Genomic DNA, 27,559 nt, shown 5'->3' on the forward strand with positions numbered 1-27,559 from the left:
TGCCCGCAGAGCCCTCTCCCTACGTCCCCCTGCCTGGCAGGCGCGCCTAGTTCAGCAGAGATGACAGGTGGCTTCTATTGAGAACGGCTGACAGGCCTCTCATCGAGGCGTGATTGACAGCACCTAATCAGCGGGAAGAGAATGGCGTGCCTTGACAATGATGTTTGCTCGGTAAATATTTGACATTATCTACTCTGAAAACCTGAAAGAGAACTTCACTTTTCTTTCTTTTTCTGGGAACACAGTAAGTCACGGAACACCCTTCCGTATAATTAGTCTGACACGGGAGTTTCCGACTGGGGCAGGGAACCTACGATGTGGGAACAGGTCTAGGTGTCTTTGTGGCTTTGTTGTTCCAGGTATTGGAGGGTCACTCACCTGCGCGCGTGAGAATCCAGCTCCTTCAGCACACTGCACGCAGACCGGCCTCTGGGATGCTGTGGGTGTTGGCTGCGCAGGTCTGGGGCTGCGCGGCGCCTGCGTGTCTAACGCGCGCCCAGGTGATGCTGCTGCCGTGGCGGGTTTGAGGACCACGCTCTCAGTGGAGAGAGTTATAGGACCCGCCTACCTCTGACTTAACCTAATCTCCGAAAAAGAGGCTCTCAGAAGTCATGTAGGACCCGGCTTTCGGCATTAGACAGACTTGGGCTTGAATTTTGATGTACAAATCACTCGCTGTGTGACTTTGGGCAGGTTAGCTCGCCTCTCTGAGCCTGCGCCGTAGGGTTAATAACGCAGTGTAATTAACCTTTTTTAAAAAATTGCCCCTTGAGGAACTTTTTAAGAATTTTTCCCTCTCCCCATGAAATTTTAATGCCACAGATATATACTATATTTGTTTACGTGCTGTGGTCCTTTGGAGCACCAGAAAGCATCGTAATAGGTAAGAGTTCTCACCACCCCCTAAGAACCTGCTGTAGCGAATGCATATTTTAGGGTGAAAGTAAAGATTAAAAAAGAGGTCATTTCTGTCAAGAACCCGATACAGAGTAAGTGCTCAGTAAGAGTTAAGTGTCAATGTGTATTATGTAAGCCATGTTAAAGATAATAAACTATTACTAAGACAGCATGTACTAATCACGTCCTATATCATCGTATCTTATATCATGTCATATATCATCTCGTATTTGCTCGCAATGTAATGTCCGCACACTGTGAGTGGGAGAACAAAGGTGTATACGACGATAAGGAAACGCGACGGAGATGAGACCGCTGCGTGCTGTATGCGGTCGCTCAGGACGCGAGGTCAGGCTTGGGTCTCGGGTTTGCGTCACCGCGCTGCGTGTCCTTGGAGGTGTCGCTGAACGCCTCCGGGGCGCTGCGTCTTCATCTCTTCCCCGGGCGCCACACACTTTGCCTCACTCTGATGGAGTGAAGAGCAGTTCCGAGGACACACGCCGGGGCCTTTGTTATTTGTGACACACCCGTCGTCCCTGAGCGCCTGCCATGACAGGCCACGAGGGGGCGTGGTGCTGGGGATGCAGTGGGGGGCAGAGTGGGGTGAGGGTGGGATGGGGGTTGGAGCGGGGTGGGGGTGCAGGCGGGGAAGACTGCCCGCCAGGCCCTGCCCTCTGGCGTGTGTAGGAGACAAGCAGACAGCACAAGTCAACACAAGCGCAGTGACTTTGCAAAAGGGTAGTCCGGGTGCCACCCGAGAGCAGAGGACTTCTCGACTAGAGTCAGAGAAGGAGGAAGGCTCCCGCCCTTGCAAAGCGGAGTGCTGGAGCTGAGAGCACTGTGGTTTGGCTGGAGTGTCGGATGTGCTAGGGGAAGCCAGTGTCCGGGAGTGGCGGGAGCCAGATGGGGCAGGGGCTCAAGCCGGGCCGCGAGGGAACCTGAGTTCTGGAGCCTGAAGATCAGACCAAGGGGCGGGGAAGGAGACACCGACTCATATCTCAAAGCTCTTCGCCCCTCACATTCTCTTCCTCTGCAGGGTCTCCTCTGTTACTCAGGCTGCAGCTCCCCACGTCCCAGAGCTGGTCCTTGGAAGTCCTGGGACATCTTCTGCTCACACCATAAAACTTAGGTCTTATGACCATTAGATGGTGAATAAACCATCATTTTTATTAAAAGGCTTACCATTTGCCAAGCTCTGTGATAGGGGCTTAGAAGAGAGTGGCTTTCCTATTTCACAAACTTAGGTCCGAATTCTATGTCCACCATGTCGATCGGTATGGGATATGGGGCAACTTAGTCTTCTGGGCTGTAAAATGGGGCACTCCGGGGGTCGCTGGGTGGGACATTTCTCAGCATTATGTGTTATTCGTTGGGTAGGCATCAATGCATGGAGCATATTGAAGTTTTAGCCAGGCTTATGTGCACATTCACTGATTTCTGCAACGAATAGTATCTGGAGCATCTGTGATGTCTGACGCATGATAGGATGTCCTAGAAGTTGGGGGTTCAGTGGTGAACCAAACAGGATTTGGTCTCTGCCCTCATGGATTCTACAGTCTAGTGACAATGTAATAAAGTTCGGCAAATGTGTTTGGTAAAAGGCCAGATAGTAAATATTTTTGGGTTTGGTGGGCCGAGAGACAAAATCAAATTATAGCCTTGTCACTATGTCTTGAGGGGTACATGCAGCAGTGTGGAACATGTGAGCACCACATAGGGTCTCTGTCGCAATTACTTGACTTGGCTGTTTTAGCGTGAAAACAGGTATAGACAATAAGTAAACAAATGGGTATGGCTGTGTTCCAATAAGACTTTATTTAAAAAAAATGAGGGCCCATGGGCTGCAGTCTGTAGACTCCTGGTAGAGAAATGGCCAAGAACACAGATACTGGAGCCATTCTGCCTGGCTGAATCCCAGCTCAGCCACTTGCTAACTGGTTGACCTTGAACAATTTACCTACCCTCTGTGTTCCTCAGTTTCCCCATCTGTAAAATGCAGGTAAAAATTGTACTTACCTCAGAGGGTTTTTTTTTTGTGAGGATTAAAAGAAATAAAATACATAAAGTTCTAAGTACAAGGTTTGTCACGTGGTACATACTGTTCTAAATGTCAGCTATTAGTTTTCATATAAGTGAGGAGCTAGGCATTAATCAATTATGATCATGCAGATGAGTAACATTTGTAGGTGTTATTTGACAAAGTCCTAGAAGGACTTTGGCTAATTTAGGGGCCATCACTGAGATGTCCCTGAGACCTTTCTTCTATGTCCCTGTGTAGGAAACTTTCTGTGGCTACTTCATTTTAATAAATTTTTGTTACTTTTTTGGGGGGCGAGGAGAGTTCTTTCACATATTGTGGTCATCCTACATTGAGATATTTCTTTAAAAATTAAAATCAGCTCATAAAAGGGAGATCATACAGTGTTTGTCTTTTTGCGTCTGATTTAATTTTTGTAGCATAATGTCCTCCAAGTCCATACACATTATCACAAATGGCAAAATTTTCTTTTTTAAGGCCAAATAATATTTCATTGTATATGCGTACCACATTTTCTTTATTTTATTATTAGTTTCAGTATCCAGTACATTGGTTAAATATTTATATAGTTTATAAAATGATCCCCCTAATTGCTCTCCACCTAGCCATTACATTAACGCTAACTGCATTCCCTATGCTGTGCTCCCCATCCCTGTGACCATCTATCAACTACTAATTTGTACTTCTTTAACCCTCACCCCTTTCTCCCAGCCCCCGAACCCCCTTCTCCTCTGACCATCCCCAGACTGGCATCTATATTTGTGAGTCTGTTTTTGATTAGTTTGCTCTTTTCGTTCCTTAGATTCTGCATATAAGAGAAATCATATGGTATTTATCTTTCTCCGTCTGCCTTATTTCACTCAGCATAATGACCTCTAGGTCCGTCTGTGTCGTTGCAAATGGTAAGATTTCATTTTTTTTAACGGCTGAGTAATATTCCATTGTATATATGAACCATAACTTTATCCAATTGACTACTGATGGGCATTGAGGTTGCTTCCATATCTTGGCTATTGTAAATTATGCTGCCATGAACATAGGGGTGCTTAGGTCTTTATGGATTACTGTTTCGGTCTTCTTCAGATGAATACCCAGAAGTGCAATTGCTGGCTCAAAAGATATATCCATTTTTAAGTTTTTGAGAAACCTCCAGACTGTGTTCCATAGGGGCAGTACCAATTTGCAATCCCACCAACAGTGTATGAGGCTTCTCTTTTCTCCACATTCTTGCCAATACTTGTTGTTCTTTGATTTATTGTTGAGAGCCATTCTGACAGGTGTGAGTAATATCTCATTGTGGTCTTAATTTACATTTCTCTGATGATTAGTGACCTTGAGCATCTTTTCCTATGTCTATTGGCCATCTGTATATCTTCTTTAGAGAAATATCTGTTCAGGCCTTCTGCCTATTTTTTAATTGGATTGTTTGTTTTTTTTGTTGTTAAGTTGTATGAGCTGCATACCACATTTTCTTAATCCAGTCATTGGTTGATAGATACATTTAGGTTGTTTCTCCATCTTGGCCATTGTGAATAATGCTGCAGTGAACATGGGAGTTCAGAAGTATCTCTGAGATATTGATTTCATTGCCTTTGGATATATACCTAGAAGTAGAATTACTGGATCATATGGTAATTCTATTTTTAATTTTTTTTTAAAGAAACTCCATGGCTTAATAACTCATTTCTTTTTAGCACTGAATAATATCCCATTGTCTAGATGTAGCAGTTTCCATTGATCTAGTAAAGTGTATTTCCAAGTTTGAGCAATTATGAAAAAATTGCTGTAAACATCCACGTTGAGATTTTTGTGTAGACAAAAGTTTTCAACTCCTTAGGGTAAAAACCAAGAAGTGTGATTACTGGATCACGTGGTATGTTTAGTTTTGTAAGAAATTGCTGACTGTCTTCCAAAATGGCTGTACCATTTTGCATTTCCTCCAGCAATGTATGAGAGTTCCTGTGGCTCCACATTCTCGTCAGCATTTGTATATGGACATTTGGTTGGTCTGGCACCATTTGTTGATGAGGCTGTCTTTGCCCATTGTATTGAGTTTGATCCCTTGTGAAAGATCAGTTGACTATATTGATGAGGGTATAGTTCTGGGCTCTCTATTCCATTTCGTTGATCTATGTGTTTTTCTTCATCTCAGAGGTGTACCCTAATTTATGTAATCGATTGCCTATTTTGGAACACTTAGGCTTTTTTCCAAAAAACTTTACACAATTATAACCAATGTTATGATTACACATCCTTATTAAATAAATCTCAGAGCAAATCTTCAATTATTTTTGGAGGAAAACTCTCTAGAAGAGTAATTAACTAAAGGGCATGCACATTTTAGAGAGATTGATAAATACTGTTTAATCAGTTTCCGGAAAGTTCCTATCCATTTTCACTGCTGGCAGCAATGTGTGTGGATGTCTCTTCCCTGAGCCCTGTCCAATGATGAAAACATTATGTTTTATTTTTGTCAATTTGATAAGTGAAAATGATTTCTTCTTGTTTTAATACTTGTCTCTTTGGTTATTACTGTCACTCGATATTGTCTTAAAATGTTCATTAAACATTTGTATTTATTTGCATGCTGTCAGTTTGTGAATTTTGCCCAAATTTTTCTATTTAGATATTATTCACTTTTCTTAGAGCTATATAAACATTCTTTGTATCACTAATTATGCCAATCACATAAATCACATATTAATACAAATAACCCCCCCCCACCCCGCCAATCTGTGACTTTTTATTGTATTTATTGTTTTTATTTTATTTTTTTGACTCCTGGAATTTCAGTTCCTATGATTTTTTTCCTTAGCATTTGTACTTGGAAATAACTTCCTGGCTGATATCAGGCAAAACTATTGACTTACATTTTCCTCGTATGGTTTTCTTTCTAGATTTAATTCTTTAATTCATCTGAAGTATAATTTAATATATATAGTACAAGATAAATATTTAACTTACTTTTTTTCTGAAAACTTACCAATTGTCAGAGCACTATTTTATTAGCCGTTAATGCACCTTTTATCTATAAATTTAAAATTCTACTTTTATAATATGCTAAATTCTTTAAACATTTAACATGTTCCTAGACATTATTTTGTTTGACGTGGAGTTGTTCACTCTTGTGCCGGTTGAGCGTTTAAAAATTATTATAACTTTATAGTATATTTCTATACCAGATAGGGACATTTGTTCATCATATCAATTTTTGCTACTCTATCACCTTTATTTAATTTTTGATTTTTGAAAGGGCAATACATGCACTTAGTAAAAAATTCAATATAACTGTAATGCATTTACTTATTTATTAGTTTGTTTGTTTTTAGGTATATAGTATATTGGTTAGACATTTATAGAGTTTATGAAGTGATCCCCCAAATTACTCTGTCACCCATCTGGCTCTGCACACAGCTATTACAATACTATTGACTATATTCCCTACGCTGTACTCTATGTCCGCATGACTATTTTGTAACTACTAATTTCTTTACCCCTTCACCTTTTTCTCTTACCCTGCTGACCCCCTCCCCTCTGGCAGTCACCAGATTGTCCTCTGTATCTGTGAGTCTGTTTTCATTTAGGTTTTTGTTCCTTAGATTCTGCATATAAGTGAAATCATATGATATTTATCTTTCTCTGTCTGACTTATTTCACTCACCATGATAACTTCTAGGTCCATCCATGTCAGTGCAAATGGTAGGTTATTCAAAGAAAACCAAAACACTAATTTGTAAAGATCTATGCACCCCTACACTCACAGCAGCATTATTTACAATAGCCAAGATATGGAAGCAACCTAAATGTCCATCAACAGATGATTGGATAAAGAAGTTATGGTTCATATATACGATAGAATATTACTCAGCTGTAAAAAAATGAAATCCAACTGTAGTGTTTCTAAATGCTCAATTCGTTGAATACAGATTCAGATTTGCAACGCGTGAGATGTATGACAAACTGGACCCGTCTGGGGCTTGTTGAAAGATCCTAGTTCATCAGTGTGACCCCTTTTACGCTGGGAGCTGTGTCTTGGCTTCCCCAGGGCTTGTCTGTATCTGGCTTCTGTATTTAGTCTTCTGAAGTTCTGTCTGTGTCCAGTGGCTTTAGAGCAAAGACACTCTCCTCAGTTTGAGCTCGGGCCTGCTGCCCGGTGCGGGGCTTGACGCCCAGACCTCCTCCTCTCCTAGCTCCTCCTGAGACCACACTCACTCAGGTAGAGCTCTCTGTGGCCCCTAACTGCCCAGAAAGTTAAGATGGCTCGACAGTGTGTCCCTAGAGGCAGTTGATCATGGTCTTTGATCCCACGAAATTCTTAAGAAATGCCTCACTGTGCTGGGGGTGAGATTAAGGAAGTGGCTCTTGGAAGATTCAGGCCGTGGGTGGGCAGCCGGTAAGGTAGGGAACATTTCAGAGAGAGTGACTGGGGAGTTCCCAGGTCTCCAGAAAAACGGCATTCATTTATTGAACGGATATTTCTTGGACACCCGCTCTATCCCCAGTGCTACGCCTCAGACTGGGAATGTGCAAACAAGACACGCATTAGCGTCTGCTCTCGCATGGCGCCTGTGGGGGAAACCGACAGTATACTTCTGATCACACTGCGGCAGCCTGTGATCAGCAGCCTGTGATCAGTGCTCTGGATGGGGGATCATTCACATCGTCATTTCCGGCTCCAAGCACCTGTGACTCTGGGCCCTGGGATCTTCTCTGGCCACTGAAGCCCACTCCTCAAAGTCTTTGGGCAGATCGGAAGTGCTGGGGAGGTGAAGCCCCCACCTCAAACTGCAGCAGCCCTCCACTAATAACTGATCAGAGGTGATGTGTAGATACCCCGGCTCTGTCACCACTTAGACAGAGTCACAATGTGCCGAGGCTTGTCTTGCCCTGTCTCCCAGAGTTCCCTGTGGGGTTGGGCCCCCTGCCCACGGAGGACACTATTCTTAAAGCCCATTTATTGGCACCCTTCCCTTACTCTTTTCTTGTTTGTGTTTCTAGGCTTCACCTCCCATGCAAACTACTTGTCCTCATGTCTTCATCTCCAGGCCTGTGTCCCTAGGAAATTAATCTAAGACAAATGGAGGATCCTGGGCAAGGTCAGCAAACTATGGCTCACGGGCGGCCACAACCAGCCTGTTGTCTGTTTTGTAAATAAAGTTTTATTGGAACACAGCCACACCTATTTGTTTACTATTGTTGATGGCCACTCTTCGCTACAATGGCAGAGTTGAATTGTTGGGCCAAAGATCAGCTGGCCCACAAAACTAAACATATTTACTCTCTGACCCTTCAAAGAAAACATGGACCTACCTTTGGTCTTGAGGAGCAAAATAGCCTGATCTGATTTACTTTATTAAAAGGTCACTCCAGCTGCTGTACAAAGAATGGATTTGGGTTGGATGGCTTACGGACCTGTTTGAAGAACACCGCAGAAGCCTAGGAGAGGTAGAAAGTAAACAGACCAGAGTCGTGTTTTGAAGTGAGAAACAACGGGACTTGTTGATGGATTGGATTGGAGGGGGGGCGTGGTTAAGGAACGTGTTCTCGTATACTTTCGGTTCTTCTAATGATCTTTGAGAATTACCTTATCTTCAACATCATTTCCTTCGGGAATCCTTCGTGACTTCTCTGGTTGGTTGGGGGCCACCTCTGTGCTCCTACAGTCCCTAGACTCATCCTCATAATGTTCTGTTCTTCCTTTAATCTTGCCTTAGATCACAGAGATGACACATGACAGAGCCTGGATTTTAATGCAATTTGACTCGAGATCCTGTTCTCATAACCATCATCACATTGCTTTATCAGTGTGAGCTTCTGATCTGGCAAATAGCAGGTGCTCAATAAATAGTCACCAAATGAATAAAGACCAAGAACTCTTTGGTTTTGTCCACACTGCTTATCCCAACGCTCTGGGACCCCCTTTCCTCACCCGTCTTGCTTTCCTTAGCCTGGCCTCTCCTATTTTATGACCTAGACATGGGGCCATGGCAATGAAAGGGAGCTAACAGGTGATCCTGTAGCTATTATGATTTAACGAGCGCGGGTCTCATGCAGCCGTGCGACACGGACACCGTGAGCTGTCTGTGCGCAGACAACAAATCATTTCTGGTGGGGCATCTGCATCTGCTCGGGCAGCTTGTGTGTGAAACATGGTTCATTTCTCCTGGCACATTAATAGAGTGGGGTACGTGGGGAAACTGAGTGTTCAGCTGGGCCATCACTCTGAGGGGAGAAGGCTGGGCCGTCTCCATCGCATCTGCCCTCTGCCTAGCATCCTTGAATTTGTGAGGCAGCTGCCCACAGCCTCTGCTGAGAGCACATCATCAATTACTCAGGCACAAGCCGACCAGATATGAGAGCAGGCAAAGGCAGCCCAGAAACCAAGCAAGGGGTGCTGGCTTTCGTAAAAAGGAAAAAAATCCACCAGGGAAGAGGGTAGAAGCTGGGGGTGGTTCGGTGGGGGTGGGTCGGAGCAACAGAGATGCCTGTCAATAATATTCTCCCTTGGCCCCCCCCCCGCCCCAGGGTATATCCCCTGTCCCCCTTTCCCGTCTCCCTTGCCTCTCTCCTCTCTTGCCAGCTTTAAAAAACACACATAGGCAGAAATCAATCCATCAAATGTCATTACAGATTTATTAAGCCTGATGTAGAAAGACATTTAACAGTAATATCTTCAGAAAGACTAAAAAGAGCACTTCTATTCAGTCTTGTGCTTTGAAAATCTAAATATATTTTTTATCATATAAATAATTCTTTTCATGTTTTAAGTGCATCTGTGTTTTTTTTTTCTTCTTCTTCATCTCTCCTTTAATTTTCATTTTTCAATTGGCCAAAGCGGAAGTAGGCGTCGATGGAAATGAAGCCATTTGCAAAGCTAATGGTGTTGAGAGGCGTGTCTGTGCTCTACCGGGTGAGCTAGGTTTCGGAAAGGTGGTTCAATATTTGCAGCATTAAAATGAGGGACGGCCTCCAGCAAAATCATAATTGAACACACCCAGGTCCTCAAAGCGGGCAGCTGGCTTTTCTGATGCAAATAACGATAAAGTTTCAGATGGGAACAGTTTATTTCCAATAACTGCTCAGTAGGAAGTAAAAAAAAAAAAGACTTTTTTTTTTTTGTCACAAAGGAAAGAGTTATCATGTTTGAAAATGTAAATAATACACTTATAGAAACCTTTTTGATGGAAATGAGGGGCTCCATATAACCTTGGTGAGTGTGTTATTATTTTTTCACAATAGCTAAAAGAAGTAGTATCTATTATTTAGGGCTTTAATTACAATTCTCAAAGTAGAATGATTTCCTTAAAAAAAAAAACCTCTTTAGATGTAAAAAATAATGGCTTCAGCGATATAATTTAAGGGTTTTCTTCATCTCTACCCTCAGAATTTATTTCTAGTGGTAAAATTATATTCAAAAAAATCTCCCCTTCTAGAGATAATTTCGACACTGCAGCATCATACACAGGCATACATCTCGAATGCAACTCAAACAGAGTCATTTTTATTCAGTAAAGGGCTGATCCAAATATTTCTTTTAACCTGATTTAAGTGATATGAGATATCACAACCAGATCGTTTCTAATTAGGAGGGATGACGAGGTGGTGGCACCGAGGGACAAAAGCAGGAGCACCTTTTCTGAAAATCCCTGGAATTTTTTTCAAGCTGGAAAGCCGTCATTTCCAGCTGGGTTGCTTGTCTTTGGGCCATGACAACTGGGCCAAACCTTTGTAAATTTGCAAAGAGCGACTGCATTGAGCGCTAGCATTCGGGATGATGGGGAGTAAAAGTAAGTGTGGCCAACCAAGGGAAGAAATTTCCAGATCGCAGGAGAGTGGGCGCGGATGCCTATCTGCGATGAATCTGTTTGGCCACAGGGTGGTATAATTTTCCTAGTAGAAAACTTTTTTTTCTCATTGCGAGGACAATTTATAATCATCAAAAACAAGTGAAACATGGTTTTGATTAAAACAGCCTGTTGGCTCAATAATCTCTAATTTTAAAAACATCCTTAACGCAGAAGAAGAACACGCCGATGTCGGGAATGGCCTGGGGCCCCATTACGACAGCAACCGAATAAATAAGGAGCAGAATTGCGAGGTCATAAAAACAAAATTAAGCTAATGTTTCAAATTTTGACAATTATGAATTCTTCCTCTGAGAAGACATTAAAAAAATTTCAGGCACTATTAGATAAAATACAAAGAAGATAATTCTACATGGATGAGTTTGTGGTTTTCCCAAGGGGTAAAGCATGCCTTTAAAGGAAAACTCTGAATTGGGTTGTTGGTTCCTCCCTACATCCAGCAATTGGACGGGACTCATGCAGACAGACAAACTTGGGTCTTATAGTTTCTTTGTAAACTCAGATCTAATTCTTTCATAAGCTATTGAAAGAGAATGATCAGGAAAAAATTACAAGCATATTATTATTATTTTTTTTCTGTACAAAAGAAACCCCATTGTGGGCCAGTTTGGTAGGAAACAGAAACGAGCAGATATAACAAAATCTGTGTTCATACATGGTGATATAGTTAGTATATACAAATATATACAGTATAAAAATGTACGGGAGGCTTGCGTTCCCAGCCATCCAGGCTACATGGTACACAAGGAAACCAGCCTGGTTTTCTCTCCGTGTATACAGGCAGATGTACTATATACAGCATGCAGGCGGTAGAAAATTAGTACGCTGCTCAGAAACATTCTACAGGTATGGTCGCCGTCATTTTTCTTTGAGAACGACTCGTCTTCTTTCCTAATATAAAAATGTGTTCGCCTTTCTTTGCTGGCAAATAAACACTTTCCTTTACAAGCAAGGACGAATGAAATTCTCCCAACTCACTCCGCCCTACCTCCCCCGCTGCCTTTTTTAAAAGGAAAAAAAAAATCTAGAATTCACATAAGGGGGCAGATATGTAACAGAAACATGATTCATGGCTAATTTTCTAAAAAGCTACAAGTACTCTGCAGAGTAAGAATTGGTTGACCGTTAAGGAGACCGTGACTGTGTATGGTCAATGGCCTTTTGATTTTAAAGGGGTGTGGAAGTTTGTGAGTCATGCCAACGGTACCAGGATGTAAGGCATCCAAGCCAGAAAAGATTAGAAAGATACCAGTATAATCAGAGACCAGAATGTATATTGTATCCAGAGATATTATGACATTTAAGAACCCTGAGCCAAATGAGAATTGTTTCATATGTAAGCTTTTTTTTGACTCACATTGCACATTCTAGCATCTGATGTGTTACACGCCAAAATATCATTTCTGTAGTATCTCTCTCAACGCAGAGCAGGAAGCGTTTGTATTGTCTCTCCAGACCGGTTAAATTTTGTGTATTTAAAAAAAAACGTACAGACAAATTTACAATTCCTGGATGTTCCATGGGTCATTTAGAAAGTGAAAATATTACTGTATACAGTCTTCACATTGGAGAAATAATTATATGATTGTTCAAGTTCTGTAAATATAAGCCTTTTCCTGGGACTCATGTCCAAATGTAGATTTTAGGTTCAAGATAATTCAGTGAACGCAATGAAATTCATTTTCTGGAGGAGTTGAAGGGAGTGGTAGTTTTTTTTTTTTTTTTAAGTAATACATTTTCTTGAATTTTTCAACTTCTCTTGGGGGTTCTCACAAAAGAGTTATTATTTGTAGTTCCAAAAGTGGTTTAAGCAAATAAACATCGTACAAAGGGCTGTGAATATTTAATCTGTCCTCAAACAGATCATTTTTTAAAAGCCTTAATGATACTCATATGGCTGTTGGTAAGATCATTTGCATGCTGAAAACTATCAGTCAGGATGCCCTTTGCTTGAAAGAGCCATTTTACTTGCAATATATTTTTCCAAAGGAAACGGACAGAGTCCTGTCGCAGAAATGGTGTTCCACCTGGTACTAGCATTTTAAAAATCGTCCTATTCTAATCCATAAAACATTTCTAGTTTTCCCTGAAGCTTTGGGCTGCCTCGCGCATGAATAATTTTTGGAGAAACACCCACGCCCGTTAGCCCGCTGTGCGTGGCTATTGGAAGAAGATTAACTAGGAGCCTGGAAATTGTATATCTGCGTATGCCTCTGAATCTGTCACAGGAAACCAAAGGAGATAAGTGGCTTTTACTTTGGATGAAGAGGTAAAATTCTTCCGTAGGAATTCTAAAGATGATTCACAAGTTTCAAAATGTTTAATGCTTCCCCTACAATAAAAACATGTCTCTCTCTCTCTCTCTCTGCGGGTGGGGAGAGGATGGAAATTTGTATCTTTTCTCCTGCTCAATCTATGCCTAAAAGTATTTCATAGATATTTTGAGAAAGTGCCACATATAGGAAGGGAGAAAATGAAATTAGCATTTTAACATCTCACAGGGGAAAAAAAATAAACTGAAAGTTCAGTTGTGATTCTTTTATTTTTTTTTTGCCTAATGCATGTTTGAAATAGATACTACTTATTGCTCTTCTTAGAACTGCGGATGTATATGTGTGTGTGTTTAAAGCCTTCCATATATTTTTTTATAATAATAATAATTATTATTATTTTAGCATTCATTAACACACTTCTATTCTTGTTGCAAAGAATAGAAGATAATGTGAAAATGACATTTTAATGTTGTTTTTTCTAAACAAAAACATTTAACAAGCTTAAAAAATGAAACCATTGAAAAGGCTTGAATACAAATAACTTGGGAAGTGACAGATGGAAAAGCAACAGAATGCAAGCACCTTCGAAGGCCTCGTAATCTTTGGATTTACTGTGAAAAGTTTCAGAAAACCATGGACACTTTCTGTGGCACTGTCCACAGGCCCTGGAAGATGACAGCAAAATTCATATATATATTATTCACATATATATATGAATACATACACACGTGCCCACACACTCTCAAACGCATCTCTTCACTGCTTAACCAGAGTTCCGTAAATGCTTCTCAAATATGTCATTTCATTTGTTTGTTTTCTACATTTCGGCTCAGTCCAGTGGCTTGTGCCCGTGACATTAATTATGCAAGACTCCGACAACAAAGCAGGCACATTTTGGGGGTGAGTTTTAAGAAATCTGTTTGTGACCTTAAAGAAATTCTGTGGGGACTGCCTGGGCTGTCCAATTTATTCTACGATTCTGTTCTTTTAGGCCTTGACCTATTTTTAAGCTATTTCTTCCTTCTATGCTTTTCAGAAGAAGAATTCCCTGTTTTGAAATATCATTTTGACAAACAGAAATAAAGCGCAAATAATGTGAGGGGAGTTAGAGCCTAGCTGAGCTCCTGCCACTGGTGTCTGACATCGGCTATCTTTATAACAACGGGAGGACCAGATATGTAAATTCTTCACTGTAGTATCCTGTGGCAGGCACCTAGAACAGTGTCATGCACACAGTAGGTGCACACTGATATTTGTTGGGTGAACTTGCTGAATAAACTATGTTTCCTCTTCTGTCTTTAGCCCCCAGTGCTTTGTAACATTCTGTGTATTTGATGAATTTGCTGAACTGCAAAATGGGGCCAAATATGTAAAATTTAAATGTTTGCGTACAAATTTTTCAATGGAAATTTCAATTTGCAGCTGGTTAGTGGCCTTAGCTAGAAGGAAGGATGGGGGAAGAAAAGGCAATCTCTTATCCTCACTGATACCGAGGGTTGGTGGCTGCATGGAGATACTGGAGTGTAATTTGCATGTCATCTTCCTCTTCGTTTCTAAAGCTCCAACTTCTCAGAACTACATTTATCCACAGAGAGAAAAAGGATGGTATGAAAGCAGATAAAAACATTCTCCTGAGTTCATGTTCAGTTTTTCTCTCTAGAAAGAAGTTTCTAGAAGCCTCACAGAGCCGGCCAAATGAAGACAGGCTTGATCTCTAGGAGTATACTCGGAATTGTGTGTATTTCACAGCATGAGCTCAGCTCTTGTTTCCTAAGAAAGTTAGCAGCTGTCCCTCAGTAAGTGACATTTATGGTTACCAAGCGACAATTCATGAGTCTTACCAAATTTATCAATATTTTTGTCTCTCGCCTCCCACCCCGCCCCTCCATAGAAATTGCACTAACAAAGCCATATAGAATAGAAGTTGGAGCAGATGATTTATTTTTTTCTTTCTTGGGAAACTATTTCCATGGAGTTGAGAATGGTGTTGTTTCACCCCGACTTGGAACAAGAGCCCAAGAATTTGCTTTTGGACGGTCGTGGCAGAATCGGAATTATGAAGCTCTATCTAATAACCCTGGGTTGGAGCAGGCAGTTTTTTTTAACAGCTTCAGGAACCCCAATGCTAATGCATCGATTTTCCCTTAATAGAATTTCTTTGTCGAAGGACAGTACTCGGTAAGAGTCCACCCTTCAATCTTAACCCATCCGAAGACTGTTTCTTTCCAGTTGAGCTCCATTCATTTCTGGTTGAACAGGTTAAGCAAAGACAGACCTCGCTGTTCTCAATTCACTTTATGATCCTCCCATCATAAAAAATAATATCAGCACCTTGCTTTTCATGTCAGAACTACATTTGAGCCGCTATTCCCTATGCCCATGAGTAAATCCCATAAAAGCCGCCCCGTTGTACTGTTGCTATTTTTCCTTGTGGGTGATTGATTGATGGATGAGTGCTGACACTTCAATGAAGCTATTTCGACTGCCATCTCAATCCGATGATGTGAGGGGTATATTTTCTGTCCATGCCTCATTACTTCAGAATGACATTCCTGGAACTTCATTTACTTTTTCCCTCCTTCCCCGAAGCGCCATATTTTTTCCCATCTAGGTTATGCATGCCATAAAAAAAGCAATTTGCTATTATATGTGGCATAAGGGCAACACTTTCCCTAGGAGGTAAATAAGAAGTTTTTTTTTTTTTTTTTTTTTTAAATCCTAATGTTGAATTTAGGGATCATGTCAAAATTTTCAAAACAATTCCAACAGGCAGCCTCCATGAGAAATGGCGAAGAGAATATATTTGGATATATTTGGCTTCATTTCGTTGGTGTTGAGATTTTTTTTCAGGGTGATACCCTTGGTAATTAAAGCAACGGCAAAAAAAATATATATATTTCTTTTGTTTCAAAGTCATCTAGTTCCTAATGTTGTGCCTAGAATAGTTAAAATATTTCACCTATAGCTGAGTAGCAGTTTACAACACAATCCAGACTTATTTGTCCTTTGAGAATAAGGAAATTCATCGTTTAAATGCAATGATGGATTTATCTATTATAGGTTGCTTTCAGTTGTATAGAAAATGCTCAGCTAGAGTCAACAGATCTACCCCTTGCATTTCCAAAGTGAGCACTAGGTACGCAAGACTTTTAATATTAAAACATGCTCTTAGCTTTTCCAAGTTGACTTAGGACCTGATTTTAATCTGTGTAATACAGTATTCCTGTTAATAATAACGTATAATTAAGACATCCGTTAAAAATCCATAACGTTAATTTAATGGAGAAAATCTAATACAATTCTATTGGAATTTTTACGTTAAATTAACTTTAACGGGCTTTTAATGGATGTCTTAATTAGATCTCATTATTAACGGGAATATTCCACAAATTAAAATTGGGCCCTCAAAGTTTTAATGAAAAAAGTTGCAGAAACACATTTAAAATGGACACCCTATTTCATGCTTTCTGTTGCTTCTAAAGCTAAGCTGCGTTTGAAAGCCCATAAACAACGGTCCTGCAGAAAGAGATTACCAGAAAAGGCTGCAGCTGAACTTTCCACCCTGCACTGATCTCATCTCCTTGCCTTCCTCTCAGATTCTGCATCTTACCAGCTTCCCCAATTCTTCCCCTTTTGCAGGTCTCATATGAGAGTGGTGCATGCTTAAAATTATTATTATTTTTTAAACCAATGAAGATAACGATGATAATAAAGATGCCCACCGCTGTATGGGGAAAAAAGTCTCCGGCAGCGACATGGTGAAGACTAACTATTTGAACAAGTTTCACAGAAGATGAACATTGTTCAGAGGTTTTCTTGGCGCAAACTCTGGTTTAACTTAATAATTCTTCCACTTTGCTGTGATTGACGACTCCCCAGGGCAGGGGCAGGACTGGGCAATCCAGGTGCAACCGTAATTGTTGCACTGAACAGAAACATTTCCTTTAGACAAACGTTCCCAGAGGGGTTATAAATAGGAAATGGACATTACCATGAAAAGTAAGCTTCCAAGTGTCTACATTTAGTGCAGCGCACTTGGACATTAAACTGTGGAGACTGATACTCCCCCCACCCTTTCCTGTCAAGTGTTACAAACTGACAAAATAAGTACATCAATGTTCCCAGTCATTATTTTTCTTCGGTGGCACTTTGTTTTCTCGTGACAGTGAAAAGGGGACCGTGGAGACGAGACGGCCCCATTGCAGTTTATCAATGAAAATCTAATATCATCCATAAGCAGAGAAGTGGAAATCAATACTTCATTACCAAATTGTTAGTGAGGATGAAGAGAAATGGCTGGGGCGATTTTTTTTTTTTTTTTTTTGGCAGTCTTCTCAGAGCCGGGTGTCAGGAGGAGTTCAATGTCAGGTGCAATGAAGAAAGACTCAGTGTGAGGGGCATCCAGGCTGGAAAGTTGAAACTAAGGCATTTGTCCTGCAATGGGAATCAGAACAACAACAAAAAAAGATGCATTATTTTCTGAGGAAGAGTGGTTATTTCACCCAGGTAGTCAAATTGCCCACCTATACTCTTTCACCGGTGGTAACCGTCAGCCTAGAGTCATACTTAAGCCCAATAAAGGGTGTGATGTAACCAGTTAATGGAACATAGAAAGGAAACACCAATTTAGGGGGGAAAAAAACCCTTAAAATATAATGTATGGAAGAGATATTCGTACACCCACGTTCGTAGCAGCATTATTCACAATAGCCGAAAGGTGAAAGCTTCCCAAATGTGCATCAACAGGTGAACAAACAAAATGTGGTCTACTCATACAATGGAATAGCACTCAGCTTTAAAAACAAAGGATATTCTCACACATTCTACAACATGGTTGAACCTCGAGAACTTTATGCTAAGTGAAAATAAGGCAGTCGTAAAATGACAAAAATACTTTTCATTATATGAGGTACCTAAGGTAGTCAAACTCATAGAAACACAAAGCAGAACGGTGGCTGCCAGGGGCTGTGGGGGATGGGAGAATGGGAATTGCCGTTTAATAAGGAAAGAGATTCAGTTTTGCAAGATGAAAAGGTTCTGCAGCCGAATGGTGCTGATGGTTGCGTGACAATATTCACTTAAAAATGATTAAGATGGTAAATTTTATGTTGTGTGCGTTTAACCACAACATAAAATAAAAATATAACGTATGATTTTTCTATTATAAAGCATTCCGAAAAATAAAAACAATTGATCTAGGGCCCCGCCATCCAGAGAGAGACCTCTTATTCACACTCTGCTATATTTTCTTCTAGTGTTTTCTTTGTCCATGCATTTTTGCTAGGTTTCCGTAGTCGCAAGTGTCCACTGTGTAATATTTTCCTCTGGTTTTTCACTTGCAAGCATCATTGTAAACAGCTACTTGAGATCTATCGCCTACACTATCAGAATTTACTAAATCATTCTCTGATGTTAGACATTTAATTGGCTTCCAGTTTTATTCGGTGATACATGAAACTGTGATGAACATCTTTGTGTTCAAAGCTTTTCAGTATGCTGCATTTTCATAAGCTTAAATTCCCACGTGTGGAATTCCTGACTCAAAAGGACCATTTTTCAGATGGGTACTAGACTTGTCAAGGTGATCACTTCAGAAGTGATATAAAACTCTAATCACTATGATGTACTCGTGAAACTAATATAATATTGTATGTCAACAGTAATTGACAAATAAAAAATATTTTAAAAAGATGGGACCATTTTTGTGGTAGGGAAGTGGCACTTAACGTATATTTTGCTGTGGGAGGTTAGCGGGGTGAAATCCCCACCCCAACCGATATATGCTACTTAGATTATTGTACAAATGCATATAATTTCCATCAGCCCAATCTGGGTGGTATTCATGGTTTATGTCATTATTTAGTGGTAGTGCTCATTTTAGTGTGAAAGAAACCACACCTTGGACCTATATCTAATTAGTTTTTTGGAAAAGGAAAATTGCCAAGTTTCTAGTAGAAGAATAAAGACACATTGAAGACATTTGGATGTGTGTAGAGAAATTATATGCAAAATCATCATAACGGGCAATATAAACGATTCCTTGGTAAGGAATAATGTGATTATAACACTAACGATCAGTTGCTGTATACTACCAAATGAAACAATCTCATTTTAAAAATAAGAGAAAGGCGTCTCAGAGAGGTTAGTGACTTGTCCAAGGTCACACAGCTGATAAAAAGCAGAGGATGGCTTTCAGTTTAGGCCTTCCACTTTGGAAGCCCCCATGTTCTCTTCAGGTGCCAGTCCGGATGACAGACGGTCACCAGGAGTGGAAGCCGCAATCTCCCTGTGATGTGAAGTGTACGCGGCAGAGACGAAAGCAAATCGTCTTTCCTCTGACTTGTCTGGAAGCTGCTGGCAGCTCTACGAACTTGAAGGAGGACGGTCACGTGGTTGGAGGAAGCGAGATGGGTCAAAGAACGAGAAGGAAGGTAGAGGCCAGAAATTGCAACGGCATCAGGAGAAGGGAGGAGGAGGGAAGGAAGGAAAGGGAGGAAGAGAAAAGAATAACAAAGCCTCCCTTCCCTAAAGAGCGAAAGTGTCTTACATTGCCAAACGGGGTGAAGTCTTGGGTGAAGGGTGTGGTTTCACATGAGGTCTATCTGAGGCGCCCATTTTCTCCTCCCTCACCATGATATTAATGCGACACCAGTGACACAAAACCTCGTTTCACTGATCACTCCCTTGAACCCATTCCAGAGCTAGCTGGTCAACACCCAAACTCCTCTGTCTGGGTTTCTCTTAGGGCCAAGTTTGTTCTGGGAAGGGGAGCAGGGAGGAAGAAAAAGATGACCTTATTTTATTATAGCCCCCTTCTTGGAAATTCACAGTACACATTAGCATAAGTAAAGGCTGAGAAGCCTTGCAGTTAAAACCCAATCCGATATATCTTTATTTAACTCCCTGCCTCCCAAATTTGTTTGATGATCCTTTTCTTCCCTCTGAAACACTCACAAATATACTTAGTGACATTTTCTGGAAAACACCTTCATGACAGACTCTTGTGCGAAAACAAACGAAATCGATCGGTTCCTAAGATCTCAGTGTGTGATGCCTGACTCAGGCTCGCGGCTCTTTCGAGTCTCAGCGTGAAAGGATCCCGTGGTAGCGATAACCTGATATTTGTCGAGTTTATTCTCTGCTAGCCACGCTCAGCCCACGTCAGCGTCACAGCGCTGCAGCACGGGAAGTAATGGTATCTTGCATTTTCCAGCCCAGGAGATGCAGACTTAGAGAGGAAGCCATCTGGCCTGCAGTCACGTGGCTGGCAAGTGAGAGAGAGGGCGTGTAGGTTCCAGTTTTTCTGGTCCCTTAAATCGCTGCTTCTCATATCGCCTGTGATGGTTGGGTGTAGTAAAGTGTTAAACTCTAGCGATATTCATAATTTAGAGTTGTTTTCCCGAGAGTATCTGTACAGTGAGTTGAATTCCAGACACAAGTGTCTTCTATTAAAACCTGGCTAAGATACTATGTCCATCTGAGAGATCTCATATCCCACCACGATTGATGGAAGTGGTTGATTCTTCTGGAAGGTCAGTGTTTCCGTACTAGAAGAGAATGGTGAACTGGAGACCTGAATCTTGGCACTTTGGGACGGTATACCCTTATTCTTCCTTATTTTAAATGATGAAGAAAAACTTAATTTTTCCCTAGGTCTAACGATGAAAGCCTGGCAGAAAATTAAAACTAGAAAATGCAGGGAAGAGGAATGAGAACTGGTGTAATGAATTCTTTACAGACCGAACTGTGCAGCACGGAGTAAGAAATGGAGAAAGCAAAGATCCTTGGTCGCCTCTCAAATAGTCACTGAGGTCGAGCTTCGCTGCTGCACGTTTTTTTTTTTTTTTTTAAATATGTTGGGCTACTACTATAAAAATAAAACAGAAATAAATAAAATTTTTAATTACATATCTACAAAGTCATTGGCAGTGTTCATTAAGTAGAGTTTGCGAGGGAGAGCCAGGCGAAAAGATGTAATTATTTTGCATTAATTACAGAGCCACCAACAGATGTGTGGGATTATATGTACTTTAATTTGCTAGGAGTTTAATCCCTCTGACAAATCATTTTGGTGGCTCTTGCGCTGTCCTTGCCCTTGCACAGTCCTGTCGGCCTCTTCTTTGTCCACTCTGCATTGCTCTTCCCAGAGCTGCACTACTGTCCCCAGGGGCTCCTTTGCGATCGCTACGATCATGGGCACACCCCTAGCATTTAATGGTCAGGAGCCGAGGATATTAGGCATCTTGCGATGTATGCGACAGTTTCTTACACGGTGGTATTGTCCCCACAACCTGCACCACATTCGAAAATCTCCCTGTAGGTCAGGGTTTTCCAGCCTTGGTGCTAGTGACATCTTGGGCCACTAGTTAACCACTGAACTAATTATTGTTCAGTAGGAGACTGTCCTGTTGTAGGAGACTGTCCTGTGCATCGGGGAATTATTTGTAGCATCCCTGGCCTCTACCCACTAGATTCCAGGAGCATCCCCCTATCCACGAGTGTGACAACCCAAAATACCTCTGGATATTGCCAGTTGTCCCTTGAGGGAGGCAGTAAAATTATAACCGGTTCAGGATCACTGACGGAGGTGAAAAACGTTTTTGTAATAAATTTGAGCCTAGAATCTAACTCCAGTTTACATATAAACACATAGTCTTTGAGGCAGTTTCATGCACACCGCTTTTTCCAGAAAGAAAGCTATCTCGCAAACAAATAGAAACTACGTATGATTTGGAATTTTAATGAGAGTTCTCTGCTGTTTTAGGAAATCGAGTCACCTCTGGCATTGCTGTTGTGATATTTGAGGTGTCCATTCGACAGCCCTGAACTGATCTGCCTTTATTGCTGACGTGTTCACAGTGAATCTACAGATAGAAGCACATGTCGATGACCTCATTATTCCTCCGAGGACCTCGTTCCTCTCAGTGTGGCCCACAAAGCAGCAGCACTGGCATCACCTGTTAGAAACATAGTGCCAGGTGCACCCCCACCCTGCCGATTCACACTCTGCATTTCAGCAGGATGCCCAGGTGATTCTTAGACACGGTCAGGTGTGAGAAGTCCTATTCTAGTGAACTTTTGTGCCCACATGCTTTCCTTTTCTTTCTTACTGTACAGTCACAGCGTGAGATGATTTCTCTTTGAAGTTAGGTGTGGAAGCTGGTCATTTGAGCTATGAATTTTATTTCAGAAGAGTCAATGAGAAATTCTAAAATGTTTGTCTGGAGATGTCCACGCCAGGTCGGCAAAGGGCTGAGACCCGTGCCCACACAAGCCCTTCCTAGGCAAACATCCAGTTCTGTGACATTTAGACATCACCTGGGTGCTGGTGACGGAGTTCCAGATTTGTACATCCAACTGGCCTCTTGACCTCTCTGTGTCAGGAAGTACCTGTCACAAGTACCGCAAAGGTAACTTTTTCAGAAACAGGGGACTTGAATTTTCCTGCCTTCGACCTGTTCCTACTCCAGTTTCTATTCACAGGAAATGAAACCTCAGACCTCTCAATTGCTCTGGCCAGAAGTATGGGTCATCCTAGACGCCTCGTCATAAAATTCCTTGCCAAACTCTATTCCGTCTCCTCCCCCAGTGCCCCAGTTCAAGCCTGTGCATATGCTCCGCCCTGACCCCGGGACTGTCCTAACCACTCACTGGGCTTCTTGCTTCCACTCTGCATCCAGGTGACCGTTTTCCATGCAGCAAACAAGTGAGCTTATGAAAACTTAAAATAGATTGCAGGGGGTCTCTTCCCAATTCCTCCCAGCTTATTCTGTAGTGACCTCTTCTGCGTTTAGAAAGGAATCCCCTGTTTTTCTAAAACTTTCCACCTGACCTGGCCTTGCCACTTCTCTGACCTTGCCTGCGTCTCCGCGTCGTGCTGACGTTCCAAAGAACACTGGCCTTCTGACAGCTCCTGAAATGTGCCTCCGGGGCTCTGCAGATACTGTTCCCTGTGCCTAGAATGCTATTCCTCCTCTTCTCTGTTTGCCTAGCGTCTTCTCATCCTTAAAAGGTTAGTTTAAGTGTCACTTCCTCAGAGAAGTCTTCTTTTACCCATTAAACTTGACTAAGTTCCTCTTTTAAAAAAAATAATATTACACATTTATGTTTTCCCTATGGGACCTTTTGCAATTCATCAACATAATCGTACATGAAATTTTTGGTTTAGTGTCTGCCTCCTGCACTGGCCTGTACACCCCAGGAAGGCAGGGACTGTGTGCATTTTGATTATAGCTATATCCCAAGCACATATAAGCCAATGTCTCGCAAACAGTTGGTACTTGACAGATAGCAGATGAGTGAATGAGACCCTGAAGACGGAAACTTGAAGACTATCTATTGCAACAGGGAAAAGATATTTTAAAGTATTTATTACTAAAACAATACAAAATAAAAAAAATAGATTTATCTGGAATCCTTACTTCTCTAATTCCATCAAAGAGACAACTTCGAACACTTAAAGAAAAAAGGGAAGAGACTAGAAAAATTAGTCCCAGGAAATGTAAGTGGACACCAAGAAGCTTTACCAACTCTTTGGTACTTTCAACTTCAAAGAATAATTTATCCTGCCATTTTGAAGCAATTTACATTTTTTCAAAGCACATTCACATATATAGTGTCTTCTGAAATATATTGGATAAATATCAGTAGTCCAAAGATAAAGAGATTGAGGCTGAGAGAATTTAAATAATTTGTTCCCATGATGATTAAGTGTTGGGGTCAGGAAACCTGACTCTTAATTCAGGACTTCTTAAGACTGAAAAAAAAAAAAAAGAGTGAAACAGAAATGCTGAATATATATAAAATGTGTCATTGAAAAAAGACTGTGGCAGGACGCAAAATGGAAACAGAGATGAATGATTTTTAACCCTATAATTCTGGTGGGAACCCGAAGTTAGTATTTCTTCCTCAAATTGATTTTACAATTTGAAAATCCAAATTGGCTTACCTAAAATTGCTGAATTTCATTATTGGTGCTTCACCTAATTTTTCCTAAGAGAAATATCCCTGTGGAGAAACCCTTAAACCTTGGTGGACCAACTTCAATCCTTGGAATGAATAAAATAAATATATTGAGTACTCTTTATAGGCTAGACACAGCTTCATGTGAGTAGGTGGATAATCTTTTGAAATATCACGTGCTATATTTTGGCTTTTTCTTAATTCTTTTCTTCCCTACAGTTTTCCCATCGTTGAAAATAGACTAATTGCTCTTGGAGAGGGAGGTTAAAAAATAAATCAGATAAAAAAAAAAAAAAAAGCAGCTCAGTTTCCGAATGTTGAGGGGGACTTAAAGTATATCAAACCTTGAAGAGGTTGAGTCAATGACAAAATTTTAAAGTTATATCAGTAGCATCTGGGTCATGGCTGTTAATTTTCACATGTATTATTTCCATTAATCATCTCAATCATCCAAAGGGCTATCCAGCGTTACAGAGGAAAAAACTGAAGTTTAGATAATTGAAGTGACTTACTCAAGAGGACATGACAATAAGTAGAACTGAATATTCCAATATTTAATAGGAATATATATTTTCTAGATTTCAGAGCCGTTACTCTTAACCACTGAACTAATTATTCCTGATTTTGGATCTGTACGGATGAGACCACAAATTCTTTGCCAAAGGTTGTGCTTGATCAGATCCTTGAAGACTAGGAGGCAATGCTGTGATTGATCTTGATAGTCTTCTCTTTGGAATATTTAAATACAAATGGCATGTAGTCATAATCGACACACTGGAAAAATCTCAACTTTTGAACTTCCTCTTTTAAAGCATTACTTGTGATAAATCAACCCTGTGTCCCAAATGCATGATATATGCTTCGTGACACAAACCAGAGTCAACTGCCTATAGCTCTAAGGCTGGAGGAGAGTTTTGCTGTGGGTTTTCTTATCAGTGCTAGAGTAACATCTTCTAAGCTGACCTCTACCCTGGATCACCAACCTCGAGTATCTAACAGAGAGGACGAATTGGAAACGATGAAAAAACATAAGTTCCCCTTTTGTCTACTTAATGGGCGGCCCTTGAAATGGTTTAAAGTCTCTTTGCCACTGTGTGCAAAATGGCTGTTGAATGAAACTGGCAGAAACAGGGCGACGTCTTGGGGAACGACGACACAGACGTCGGGAAGACGCGGGGCCTCCTGAGAGTGGTGTAAAAGCTGTCACTAGGTGTAATTTGTGTCCTTACTTGTGTGTCAGCTTAGAAGATTTCAATGGCAGCAGAAAATCTCTTTCTTAAAGCACACTCTTCAACCTCAGGCTGCCCAAGTAGTTAAGAGACAGAAATGAAAGAAATGGCACGAGGGTTTGCCCTATGAAAATCTCTTGACAACTAATGATGGGATTATGAAGTCTTAACTGCTGTACAGTTATCCCTAATTATAACCAAAGGTACGTCAATCTAAATAAAAATGATGAAGCCGAGAGAGGCCTTCTCTTCTCCCGCCCCTCAAATAGCTTTTAACATGAATCTCTTCTCAGTATGATGCTTTGACGAAGCTTGGACTGAATAATTATTAAAAAGGGATGGAGCCCAGTGTTAAGTAAAACATATTTTTTTGCGGGAAGAAATGGTTTTAATTTTTTTTTCTTTACGGAAAGAAATGATTTCCATTTAAAATATTTGGTTTTCTCGTGAGGACCGCCTACTGTTTTTATTGCACTTTATCACAAAGTTGTGCAAGAAATAACTGCCATTAAGACATTAAGTATCAGGAAAGCTTTGTGTATTCTTAAATCCTGATATATGTTCCCCTTGTGGAAAAGGTCCATCTGGGATGGATCACGTGTCCATTTTTGCTTTCACTACTGGGAAGCTCAGAGCCACACTGGTGACCCAACTTTTATCAACCATGTGTAATTGTCTAAGGCTATAGTCTACACCCATTAACTTCTGTTCATATTCTCTCTTCATTTTTCTTTGGCGTATTCATTAATAGTTCTGCTCTGCCACTTACTAGCTGTGTGACATTGGGAGAAATGAACCTAAGTTTCCAAACCTTCAAACTCAGGATAATAATGGTACCTTCCACAAAGGATGCTTGGCCGACAATAAGTACTCAATAAAATGTAGATTTAAAAAATGATTCTCTTTTCTTTTATGATTCTATTGCAACATATACAATATAGTACCTTAAAAGTGCTGTGGAATAAGATGGAGAATAAATAAAAAAATACATACATAAAATTCTGCCCATATGTTAGAAAATGTAACCATAGGTATCGGAAAATGGATTATTCTTTCCTTCTGAAAATTAAAAAAAATAAGTAGACGAGAAGCTCTTTAGTTCAGACTTTAAACAAATGTTGAAAAGAAATCAGTTGTCAATTCAGATGTGAAGGTAAAAATAAGTTCTCCCCTTTTATAAAAAAAGGATAAAATAGCATTTCAAAACATTCGACGTGGATACGAAGAGGAAAGTAGAAAGCACTCATAACACCTCGGAGCTCATTATAAACTCTGCGCTTTAAGCCAATGCCTTACAGTAGATCTCATCGTCCCTCCCCATTTATTGATGAGAAAACAGAGGCTCGAATTGGTGAAGACATTTACTCAAGGTCAGGCCGTTAGCAAGTAGCAGAGCCAGCATCTGGACTTATGTCTGTCTGACTTCAAAGCCTGTTCTCTTAGCCGGTATTTCCTGCTGTCAATGGAACTAACTAGAATCTTCTAAAGGCACATTGCTCAGTAAGGCTATGTAATGAAAAGTAGTAAAGCCTGAAAACCTGTCCAGCTGTTGTCGTCCTTTTAAGAGATAAATTAAGAGGACGGCAAAGATCAGAATAACATCCTGACGACGGGACGAGAAGTGTCCATGGTGGTTTCATTATAATTTCGTTTGGCAATTATGTACCTGCCATTCGACAACTCTCAACTACGGTTGCTTTTGGTGCACGGCCGTAGAAGAGAGACAAGGAAACGATTTCTCCATACCCATTTTTATTGAGCCACATTCATATACTCCAAAAGGGCACTTAAATTGTTTGAAAGAGGTCTAGATACTGGCAAACACCACCATAAACAACCTGGACAGCTTAAGGTCCAAAGTGCCAACGATGTGATTCACAGTGGAACCCATCTTCTCTAAGTGGAGAGCAGAGCCTAACGTTATTTATTACAACTAACTTACCAGACGAGATTCACTGCATGGATGCGGCAAGGGGACTTTATTGCTGCCGAAGTGTGAGTTGTTGGCGTTTAGGAAGAATGGCACGTCTTCCAAGTGTGGGAGATAAATAGGCAGAACTTGTTTGTTTTTTGCACCACTGTGATTATGTGGCTGAGCCTATGCAGCACCGTTTGTGGTGCGTCCACAGTGGAAAAGGGGGTTCGTGGGCGGGACACATGTTTAGATATTCCAAGCAAGCCCGCCCACTTTTTTTTTTTTTTTTAAGCCTACAGCACCTGGTATTCCTAGGTCCGCCCACTCTGTAACAAGAGCCTCCCTTTGTTTTAATGACAGGTTTCATTCATTGGGTGCCT

General features: G+C 40.9%; 1 protein-coding gene across 1 annotated transcript in view; it reads right to left on the minus strand.

The window, feature by feature from the left end:
* Window positions 1-17,138: 17,138 nt before the first annotated feature.
* Window positions 17,139-27,559, minus strand: part of TSHZ2 (teashirt zinc finger homeobox 2) — a 422,054-nt gene continuing 411,633 nt past the window's right edge. The window contains exon 3 of the mRNA XM_011365952.2: window positions 17,139-17,507. The gene's annotated coding sequence lies outside the window, so the exon portion shown is untranslated. The remainder of the gene's footprint in view (window positions 17,508-27,559) is intronic.

This window comes from Pteropus vampyrus, unplaced genomic scaffold (assembly GCF_000151845.1).
Source record: "Pteropus vampyrus isolate Shadow unplaced genomic scaffold, Pvam_2.0 Scaffold117, whole genome shotgun sequence".
NCBI lineage: Eukaryota > Metazoa > Chordata > Mammalia > Chiroptera > Pteropodidae > Pteropus > Pteropus vampyrus.